This window comes from Scatophagus argus, chromosome 11 (assembly GCF_020382885.2).
Source record: "Scatophagus argus isolate fScaArg1 chromosome 11, fScaArg1.pri, whole genome shotgun sequence".
Taxonomy (NCBI): domain Eukaryota; kingdom Metazoa; phylum Chordata; class Actinopteri; family Scatophagidae; genus Scatophagus; species Scatophagus argus.
In genome coordinates, this window is record NC_058503.1 from 9,458,031 (window position 1) to 9,470,688 (window position 12,658).

Here is a 12,658-nt window from a genome sequence, read left to right on the forward strand (position 1 = left end):
GGAGAGTATGTCACCCACTCATAAGCAGCCAATTGCACTGTTGTTGTGGCCCATTCTTGGACACTCTTTCCTCATTGCCTTAATAGTGTAAAAGCCAAGGTATTCCATCTCCTCTCAAAGGAGGATAATTGTCAGAGTTCTGATTGTCATTGGTTGGGCCCATTTTCACATGTGTAGTTGCTGTGTTGTGCGATGATATTTGTGTATTACTTTCAGCTGGGTGAATCTATTTCTTTGTACATCGCATTGACGTTATTCACACTTGATTTCCAAGCCTCAGGAGGTATGTCTATGGATTGAGTGAGAGGTTCTTCAACTGGGCTCTGTCTGGGAAAACTTTTTATGCACCAAAGTCAGTTTTTCTTGGCAAAGAATGTTGCATTGGATTTCTTCTTGCTTAGCTTCAGTTTGGTGTTTGGATGTGTCAGCCGTGCTCTCCATAGCAGCAACCCCACCTTCAACCTTGTCCATTGGCCTTGTCTATCGATCAGTCTCCTCCGTTTCAGAAGCCCCGCATATACTCAGGCCCTGATTTATTCCTCCATTTCAGAAATCAAGAACCTTCTTTCTGTGAGATTTACAGTAATCATATTCCAAAATATTAAGACACCACAAAGTATGAAACCACATGCCATCATAGCTACCAATTTATATACAAATATTCCCTTATGTCTTCCACAGTGGGCTTTCTTTGTCTTGTGTCATGTTCTATATTCTGTGTGGACTTTGGAAATGGTCTTATTCCTGAGACAAGGATAGTCAATGTAGGCTTACTGGCAGTCACGTTTTGTATAGCTATTGGATTGTGGTAGTCTGTTGACATTTCTTACTAGCTTTAGCTGTCTGTCAGAGATGAATCCTTGAGGTTTCTGAATTGCTCGATAAGGCACTGATATTTTTGGTTGTGAAGGGATGGAAACTTGTTTACTTTGTTAACCACTGTACCCTATACAATAAGATTGGAGTACTTAACAGTAACTTTATTTTCAATGTCAGGTGTCATGCAGAAACTTTATAAAGTAGTTCATTCATGCAGAGCATTTAGGACGACTATTTTGGTAAAATGACTGGCAGCCAGCACAAGAGGGTCTGCCCGGCCCTTCTGGACAGTTAGTACAGTCAGATGGCTGGCATTCATGAATCGTCCATGTCTGGTACAGGAAAATGAGAATCAGGATGGGACATGGTGTGTGTGCCAGTCAGACAAAAAAGGAACCATAGAAAACAACCAAAGAAAATGAGGCTTTGTTACCATACAGAAGAGAGAGTGCAAACAGGTCATGAAATTCACAGTGTGAGATTACATCCCATCCTATTGCAGCTACACATGCAGAAATCAAATGGTGACTTAATATATGAAGAAAGCAAAGAAAGCAGAGCAGGAATGTTGTGTGTGTGTGTGCTTGTGTGTGTGCAAAAAATCTGGTGTTCTGAAAGCTCATTTATCTGCATAGAGCATCTGTTCTTTGACAAGGGCCTTTCAGACAGGGAGAACACGAGTCTGGATGAATTCATCCTCATTATTCGGTTATCCATGCAGCTGATGTTTGCAAAGTTTAACCATACAGAAAAAAGGTGTATTCTGTGTGGTCCACTCTTCACACCAATGAGGAATAGGTACTGTTCCTTCCGAGTTGCAAGGATTGTGGGTGGTTGTGTGAACATTAGCAGCTGAGGGTGTGAAGACTCAGACTTAGAATTACATTTTCAGTACAACACAACTTTTCCTTCTTGCAATTCATCAGATATTTTTATAAAGAACACACTTGATTAGCTGAAAATTTTGTGTTGTGTTGTAGGGCAAGCACAAACATGAAGGTTCAGAATATCTCATCCATGATTACACCAGTATTTTTGTCATGATGAACCAAACTGAGGGCAGCATTTTCTTATCACATTGTAATGTCAATTACCAACTAATGATTATTAAACTTTATGTTGAGAAAAAATGCACAATTGATTACGCACGACACTGCCATCTGTCTTAATGTCACTTCATCATGTAAAAGGGTGAGGGAGAGCTCTTGCCTCAGTGCACAGTGTGCATGCATGTTTAAAAGACTAAACCGTACCTTACATTCTAATTTACACTGCACACAAATCCATAAGAGCAAGTCATACTTAGTAAACAATCTTTTACCATGTTTCATGCTAAATTACCTCAGTTAATATTACAAGCTGGATGCAGGAATCCCTCCCCTACTTGGCTGCTTCATTTACATGCTGAGTGAAGCCATAACTTACTTCAAGCACCATTAACAAATGTGCTGGCACCGAAAGAAGCCCAATTACAACAGATGAAAAGCCCTCGCTTGCTGAAGCCAACCAGCTTTATCTCCTAATGCTCAGGATGCTCAGCAACCAAGTGAATGGTGAGGTCAGTGGAAGAAAACACACTTTTACATGTTATAGACTGCAACACAGGCCACAGTGATGTTATGAAGAGAGCTATGTATACTGCACAAAATCTGCTGTGGCCTATGTGAGGTGTGCCCCTGGTTATCTGGTGACATTGTCAATAATGTTGTTTTCTCTTTTAGAAAGCTGGATTGTTGATTTTCTCAGCAGCTACTGAATTATTGAACAAAGCTATCATTGCACTGGCAGACTGGAAGTATTTACTGTACTATTAGGGTTGTTGTGGTGTTAATGGACCCTTCCATTAGCCTTTGTGAAGGCCAGAGTAACACCTGCATCAACAAAAACACACGCACGTGTACACACACGCTCACAGACACAAATACTGTCACACAGTTGTTGTCTGGGGGGGGCACCCTCATGGGAGTTAGTTGTTTTTCAGCAGTGGTCTGAACACGTCAGAAAATGTGCTTACACCAAGGCAACACATGCTGGCTCAACAGTATTACAGAGTGTGGCTGTCCTTCAGTGTCTCAGGAGACTTCAGATTAAACACGCAATCACATACATGGAGCCCTGTGGTGACAGCGTGTGTGAAGGAAGTAACAGGGCTTTAAAGCTTTGCCTTTCTTGGTTACCTTCTCTATGTGTATGCATGTGCATTTCTAGCCTTTTATATCTGTGTGCCGTGAGTCTTTTTCCATCATCATCATGAGCTATGAGGGGAAGCTATAAAGGGTGAACTGTAACCATGAACCCCTCCAGAGAGATAAGGGATGCCTTTAGCCTTTCAGTCGCTCTCTGGAAACTTCCATGTTTACAGTCTCCATCGGTGACTCCTCTGCTCCTCTATCAGATGACAAACTGTTACGTAAAACAACATAGTGGCAATAGCATAGCTTGCCAGTATTTGATTTACTCGCTGACCCAGTCACCCTTATCATTTCACTCTCACATACGCACGCAGCTACACCTCCTACCAAAGAAGGCCATTTTTCCCCCTCTTGCTACCTGCAGCAAGTTTGTATGGGTTATGTTGGCTTTTTTCAATAATACCCACATTTACACATACACAAGCATTACACAACAATCTTAAATCTTACATGACTGCAGTCTTTTTTTTTTCTTGTCTGCTCCTACTGGCAGATGCTATGTTCACCACTTTGTCTCCTTCCAGTCTCGGTCATCAGGTCTTTTGTGATCTGTAGCACTTATTCTGGACATATTAAGAGGTCAGGGTTATAATCAAAATCATGTCCCAGTTCTTCTCTGTGGTAAATGTAGGTTTGAAAGAGGTGTCTGTTTCATTTATCTTAATTAGAGCATCATATTATTTTAGGAGGCAAGAGTCTCACTCAGCTTTGTTGATACGAGTCCATGTGAAGAGGCTTGATTATTAGAGGTGAGCCTTTACTGACTGAACGTTTTCAAATGGCCTGAATTGATGCTGACAGACCCATGCTGAGTTTTATTAAAGACTGACAGCGTGTAACTAAAGAAAAGACATTGCTGCTGATGAAGACGAGTGAAATAGCAGAAGGCAGTGGTAAACCCTCCCATTTCAGTATGGTCACACATGAACGCTCAGATCGTCAACCATCCAATTTCTTGCATATCAGAGCTCACCTTATGAGCTATCACCGTCAAGGCCCATCTTATGAGGCAGCAACCCACAAGACCAGTATTTCTCAGATCCCAAAGGCTTCCAAATGCAAATATATATCTAATCACTCTCCCCTATATATCCTTTCAATATATAATTTATTCTGTACACAAGGGCAGCCATGCGTTGACCCGGTGCCACTCCTCTATATCTCCTTTCACACAAAGCTGTTAGCATTTCCACTGCTGCCGGTCTTTTCATTATTCTTAATGTCATATAGTGTATGTCTTAACCGGAACATCTTTGGCAAATTCATTCAGGTTGATCTCACGTTCATATTTTTTTTCATATTTCACATTTATTTTTTTCAGATTTTTATCCACCAATCACGTGTGTACACTATACTGTGTCGTATGCCCAAATACAAGTTCCATCACCCACATATACATGAACCAAACACACACTCATTCATGCACATTAACACAATGTTTGTACCTATAGGTATTCATTAACCAGTCCCCACTCTTATCATCTTGTTGAAACCCCATTAAACAGAAAATAGAATGTGAAATGCGAAAGTGAAATGTTCGTATGTAAATATATGCAAATGATGAGCTCTGCCACAGTCTCAGTCGCACTGAATGGTGACAGACATTTTCAATACTGCAGTAGCTACAGGAAGAAAACCTCAGTGCCATGACTCCCAGGCTCCCTGCCCCCTCAAATCTTCAGATGAGGTTTTCATTGTTCAATGCACTCTTCTCTTAATTCTCTCACAAAATCATTATATCTGAAACTTGGAATTGTTCTTAATGTATGCACAATTAGGTCTCAACTCAATCAATTATGGTCATCTAAATTAAACCAAGGATTCATTATTGAGTTAATGATCAGGATCTTAATGCTTCTTATTACTCTGTTCTTATTTGCCCCACTGCTGGATGTATATGTTTAAAAAGTATTGTGTGATGTGTCGAAGAGAGCATCTTTTAGGATAAAGCTGGCCCTATTTTGTATTTTTGTAATTTTCAAGAAATCCATTGGGAGGACATAAACTAACATGCGTTAGGTCGTCTCTGAAGACTTTCCAGTTGCGCCATCCTCTCTGTGGCACTCAGCCCCAAACCCATTCACTCCTAATGAAGTCAGTAAGTCATTAAGGTCTTTTTTTGTATTTTAAAAAGGACTGAACAAGTTTCTGTAGAAACTGGGCATGAGCAAATATTGCTTAAGCTGGAGTAAATAGTGCATTTGTTGGGGACTATTTTTAGCTGTGGATTAATACACGTTTGACACTCCAGTCAGTATTTGTGAATACTATATTTACATGTTTATACGAGATGGGCTCAAAATAAACTACTGTGCCCATGTTCACTGTAACTGAGGAGTTTTTAGGAGGCTTATTTACAGTCATAGAGGTTTTGGGATGACAGTGGAGCTCTATGGCACACTTGTTAGGGAGGTACACTCATTGTTTTGGTGTGTCCTTGAAGTTTGTTGGTACTAATTATAATGTTATATCAGCGTCTGTGGGCAGATTCGTTTAGAATTTGGTAACTAATTGAAGCCTGACAAAAGAATAAACCTACTGAATACAGTTTTATTTATTGGACTGAAGCAGTAATGGCAGATTTTTAGGAAATGACAGATCAACAGACCTCTCTATAAACCCTAAACTGATATTTTTGCTACAGCTGATAAAGGCTTGCAGTGTGAAGGTGTTTTCTACTAATACTGTTTATTCAGGATGCAGACAATCGTTGTTGTCTGTCCCACAGGGGGTGTCCAGTGCCTGAGGAGGATGTTTCCTGTGTTCTCTGGCAATCAGTCCTCCTCCTCCTCCTCCTCCTCACATCCCTCCCACCCCCATGGTTGCCAGAACCACTCCACTACTCCTCTGGCCACTACCCACACAGCCGGCCTCTGACTGATGTGCAAGCAGACAGAGTATTCTACCCTACTAGATACTACTTCTGTCATCTCCACCCACTACCAGCTCAAACATGTTGAGAGAAATACGCCAGTGAATCTTACAGACTATATGAGATAACCTATGAAAACGGCTTCTTTCTTCGTATGGAGAGTCTGTGCTGAAGCAAAGGTGTCTGATTCACTATAAAAGAGGAAAATTGACGCAGATCATTCTGAAATGTTAAATATTTCAGAGCTGCGGGCCTCAGACCAATAGAAGGGAGGGAGGATGGGGGAGGGAGGACTGAAAGTGAGAAAAATGAGGAAGGAGAGGGTAGAACGATATAAAACTCCATCCTTCTAATTCCAGTAGCGGTTTCATTACATATTCATGTGATGGTGCAACCATTAGGTGTGTGTGTATGCAGTGCAGCCAGTGATCATACATATTACCTATCACTTCCACTTTAATCGCACACACCCAAGAGAGGGTGGGCTCATATCAATAATTCTAATAATTCATAAAAGCAAATATTCCCATTTTTCAAATTATTTGCTTGAACATTCTCTCCTTGGAGTGTTGGATGAATGTATTTATGTATGTAAGTGTGTCTGGGATATGACTGATTCTTTCATTAGCAGAGCCGGTGTGCACACATGCTGTGTGTGTGTGTGTGTGTGTGTGTCTGTGAGAGTGCGTCCCTCTGTCTCCATATAGATTTTCATTACAACCCCTATTAACGTCCAATTTATTAGATATCATGTTTCAACTCATAGCATGTTGCACGTCAAATAAATGCAATTATGATACGGTTGTATGTGTGTATATTAGAGGCGTTTGCCAAATTATTTATGTTGTTTGAAGTCTATGTACCCTGACTGATGAGATTTTAACACTGTTACAAAATGAGAAAGATGAGCAAAAATAAAAAAAAGAATAAAGAATAAAGAAAACTGCATGGGGCCAGCCATTAAGTTTCCATCTTCATTCAGGATGTTGCCATCATGTGTACAGCAAGAATGAAAATATGGCTACAGTAGATCATAGATGATTGTAAAAAAAAAAACTTAGTGAGATGACCACGAGCATTATGATCATGTTTTGTTTTTGCAACTACACCAGAATTGCAGTGTGATGGTTATCTGGAAATAAACGGAGAGCTGTAAAATAAGCTATGAGCTGCTTGTGCCAGATGGGCTAATCAACTTTTAATGTTGGGCCATAATAAATTATTTAACTGTTCATATCATGTATTATCATTGAATGATTGTAAAATATACTTCTGACTGCACACCATGATGCATCTGTTTTGTGGAACAGTTTATACAGTATACTACAGACACTTTTGGTCTGGTTTTCCTTCATAGGTCAGCATTGTCATGACTGTTTCCTATTGGTCAATGGCAGGAACTCACATGTCACAGAGTACAGAGTACAATTACATCACAGTATGTGATGAATTTGTAATTAAAGCCGGATAAGCTTATAACCTAATTGAATCACTGGAAAACAAGTAAACACAAAGGCTAATTGCAGGTAAAAACAAACCATACTTCATAATGAGTTTCTATGACCAGGAATGAACATGTTCATACACGAAGCACCCAAGATTGTTCTTGTCATTGATGATCCTCTTTCCGTTGGGGAACGCCTTCTTTGACCCGAGGGAGTTTCATCTTCTTGGTTGGGGTGAAGAGTCATCAACATCTAATTTAAACATTGGATTGGCTAATTATACAACACACGCAATTTAACTTTGTAACCTCTTTCGCTCATTTTTCAGCCTTCACTGAGATTAATTCCACACATACACCTGTGCATGTATATGCTGGAATCTATTGCACCATAAAAAAAGACACCATCATCTCACATCGTAATACTACAGCACCATTACAGGAATTAACACACACACACAGAGTATACACAATGCTTGTTTAGAGGCTATACGAGGTTATTGCCTTAGTAATACTTGCATTACTTAGCCACTGTTCATGGGCGTTTGCCATGAACTACTTTTTATGAAATCACAGAATCCCTCCACAGTCCTGCTCTGTTCCTGATGGCTTGGTTACAAAACACAATATATCAACAACAGCTGCTCTTTGTGTAGAAATCAAAATGTCAGTCTAATTTTGTACTCAAGAGATCTGCTGGGTGTCTTGCACATGCCCAGGACAAGATCATCTCCAAAGCCCCCCCCAGTTCAAACTGCACACAGCTCACTGGCTGGACATAACGCACACCATACACCTAAATACACCCATCAGCCACACCATTAACACCACTGACAAATGAAATGAATAACATTATTCATCTGTTTACAGTGCAATGTTCTGCAGGGAAACCTTGGATCCTGGTAGTCATATGGATGTTCTTTGACACACATCACCTACCTGAACATTATAGACCAAATACCCCCTCCCCCCAAAGGACCCAAAGGATCCAATATCCTGATGGCGGTGACCACAAAATACCCCTAGAGCTCCTGTGTTCCTGCACTTGACAGGTCAGAGCTCTTTTGGCAGCACAAAGGGGACTTACAAAATATTAAGCAGGTGGTTTTAATGTTGTGGCTTATCGATGTGTAAGATAACTAAAAGGGTGGCCATGCTAGAGACATGCCATCACTCCCAACTTTAATGCTTTAAAATTATCAGTAGAAAATTGATATCAAACAAACTTACTCGATGATCTGAACATAGCCTGCGTCATCCACATGTCGCTCGTTTTAAACATCCTGTGGCACAAGCACAAAAAGTACTCATTCATTCATTCATACTCATTCAGTTTGTCTAACGTGTGGCTGTCACAAGTGGCATCTAAAGCATGTAATCCATGAAGGTCAATGTGATTGACTTGGAGAGTTCCTCATTTTCTTTTAAATATTTCTGTCTTTTGTTTGTTTGGCTAATTTATGGAAACTGCCATATGTTTAAGAAGTAGTGGAAAGACACAAAACATTCAGTCTAACGTGTTCTAAACAAGGAGAGCTGAATCATAGTTTCCTCTCTGAATCCCTCAGATTTTATGCCCTGTACCAATGTGGTTTATTTGGATTATTTAGGTTAACTACTACAGTCTGAGGGGGATTGTAGTCCACTTCTGGCAGGGGAATGCGTATCAAATATGTCTCAAGTGACCACTGGTAATTGCACTTTGCCTCCTTGGTCCCTTTTAATTTTATCTGAGGGAAACCAATACTGTGAAACAGATAAAACTACACAGCAGCTTTGAGCCATTTAGTTAGAAAAGATGTTTTTTGAGAGTTCATCTTTGGTATAGACTTAAAAAAACAACTCTTCTGAGTTGTTCTGGGTGGATTATCAGGATCGAAGTTTAAACACATCATAAAGCTGACTTATTTGCTTTCACACTACATACATACTCACATATTGTGACAATGGAAGAGTTAAAGTATTCTTGTCGCACTCGTTTGGCGACTAACAAAACTCAAAGCAAACATGACAAAAGAGGTCTGCTTTTATCTTAGAAGGAATATTCTTTACTCAGACTTTGCTGTGCTTTTGAAGGATGAGATACCACCATTTTCACAACAGCTACTCAAACTTCCAGAATTACCCCCAAATTTATATGGGGGCTGGAGACACCCCAGGCCTTTGAACATGTTAGTGTATACCTACAAGTACAGTAGTCACAGCTGTATTCACATCTGTCCTCTTGTAGTCTGATTTGAACATCTCAGATACATTTTATTGCAAATTGTGACTACTTTTGTTATTTTATTTGTTTAAAAATGACTAAATGTTCTGTAATTATTAACTGCGTTTTTTTTATTACTTGGTGTTTTAATACATGTTATTTTCTGTAAGTATATTGTACATTTTATAATTACATTTTCTTAGATGTATACATAGTCAGAACACCCTTCAACCTTTCTCTGTCTCATTTGGGCTTGCAACATGAAATGAAGGTTATATTCCATTGCTCTTTGATTTGCCTCCACTAGGATCTATATTGTTTGTCAATCAGTGGTGGCTATTTCCACTCTGCTAAAGTATTTATTAAAAATGCTGGAATGCAAAGGAGGAACAGGAAAGAGTGAGACAACACATGAAAAAAATGTGGCTCTTTCACAGGGTTGTGTCTGCATTGTTTGTGTTCACCTCATTTACCCTCACCGGCATCATTTTGGTTGCCGAAGGATCCAAAGCACAAAACAGTAAAGAGTGTTTTTCCATTTGCTTGTGTGTGTGTGTGTGTGTGTGTGTGTGTGTGTTTGTGTGTGGGCGGGTGTGAGAGAGGACAAGAAAAATACAGAATGCATGTGCTCTAGAGAAGGAAATGAATGTTACATCAGTGGGTCAGTTAAGTCCCAGAAAAAAAAAAACTGTGCACGCTTTAACCACACACACACACACACACACACACACACACACACACACACACACACACAAACAAACAGGAATGGATAACTTCCCACGCACTCCTACTTAGATCAGTTCCAGTTTTAATACTTTAGATGCCACCTACCTTCCTTTAATCGTCCTTCCGCTGGTCTAAATGTGGTCTGTGTGATTAAGTCTTAGGAAACAACATCTACACATTGATTATGACTGTACCACGCCAGACAAAAATACAACCATTTCTGCTCTGATTCAAGTATTGCCTATAATTAATAATTTGCTATATATTTTTAGTCATAAGGGAACTTCTCTTGAGTCCTGTGATGTCCAAAGGTAAACTGCCGCTTTTAAAATATTAAGTCATTCTGTTTCAAAATAGACACACTTGACATTCATAGTTCATCCACTCTTTCCGTCTCAGTTATACGATTCCCCTTGTTCTGACTGAGGCAGAGAGGGTGCTAATGTATCATTGTCATTTATATCAAGCCACGTGACTCCAGATAATGCATAATTATGACAAATGACTGATGATGGTATTATGGTGCCTGAATATCATATGCATTCATATCTGTTTAATCACAGCTATAGAGAGCTAAGATTTCAGATGGCAGGCTGCTGTTACATCTCCCTGTGTGGCCATAAGAGTCATTTGTTGGGGGAAGATGTGCCCATGAATAAATGTGTTGTCTGGTAATATGTCTTAAGCCTACAGAAATATATTATCATCAGTTTCTCTTCTGGTCAAATGAGCACGCTAAGGCTGTGCCCGCCTGATATGTCGCCTGTCCCATCTAATGAATCTATCAAATAAATATCTGTCTCAGTGACCTGTAAAATGAGAAAACCCTGAGTCGTTTTAAGAGTCCGTACTCCAAATTATTAAAAAGAGGTGGTACCATTATGAGGAGATAACAATAAAGAGGGCTTTCACAGCACAGAAAGGTCTCAGCAAAATGTCACAGGTTCAAATTTAAAAAGCAAACATCTCTGCAACTCCACAGTTCATCATCAAATATCCACAGCCATTATCACGCGATGTAAATAGTGATGAATACAAATGTAGCAACCATTGAAATTGACTTTTGTACCATTCTACACAACTGTGCATACCATGTGTCCAATTTACAGATTAATAAAAAATAGATTATGTCCCATCCACTGAGTTGGTTAACTGAAGTAATCAAAACTGTAATCACTTGTGCTGTGGCTCAATACTGGCGCATGCAGTCATGTCCAATAATACAAAGATCTCTATCGGCGCATGCTGTCTTTCTTCCAGGTCTGGCTGCCTATGATCAATCAGCGCAAAAATTAACTAGAAGAGAAATTTCAATTTCGTGTTTGCTGTATTGATTAGAGAATCGAGTCAATTATGGTTGACAACACGAGATTGAACGGGGCAATCTATATTGTATGTGCTCAAGAGCATGGAAAACAACCACCATTACCATTACCTGGTTACAATATTGGGTTTCAGAAATTGCGGAGTTAGTATGTTCAAGGAGAAAATATAGGACAAACTCAAGCAATGGCTCGTAGTGCTTCCTTGTATTAGTAGAAAATAAAGCGTAAAGAGAAGCCTGAGAGATGTAACGGAGTGATGCCATTGATTGTCACACATTATGCAGCCATGTTTTCTACATTGTGCAGTTTTAACCCTTAAGATCCCTAAGATCCGACTGCTGTATGTGTGAAAATATTAAAAATAACTGACACTTTTCTTTGCCACAAGTTTGCATTTGACGAAGGTAACAAAATAAAAATTACCATAATGCATTGTTATTTCACCAAAAAACCTTAACCTTAAATAATGTTTATGAGCAAGTCTGATGAAATTAGGTATAAAGATGAATAAAACAAATTTGAATATGTAGTCTGAGCTGTTAAAGAGAAATTGCAGTTTCCAAACACAACATTACGGTTATATAAATAAGCTTCCATTGCAACAGAGGTTGATCTATCCCGTTCAGTCTTTGACACAACAGTCCTGATCTAAATATCCTCTGCTTATAAGATGGATAACAACAGGATGATATTCAGGTCAAATCAGCACTGCTTCAACAATACAAATCAAACACCACAGGCTTCGGCTATGATCTGTTTTACCTTTGGCTATGAGATGAGGTAGCTGAAGAGTGTTTGTGACACTTGAAGTCCAACCATACATGTTTGTGCTGTTCATTTGATTGCGCTGAATGTGGTAGTGAGTGGACTATAACTGAGCGTAATCTTTAGCCCCCTCCTGCTTGTCCTTAATCTTATCTCATCAGATTGGCAATGCTAATCTGCTTTATGAAAGCTTATGAAACTAATCGTTGCACACAGTGACAGTGCAGTGGGTGACTGTGACATTATGTGCTTGTGACTCAGCAAATGGGGCAAGCGAGGCTGCTTGTATGCTAAGGCCAGCCTTAAGAG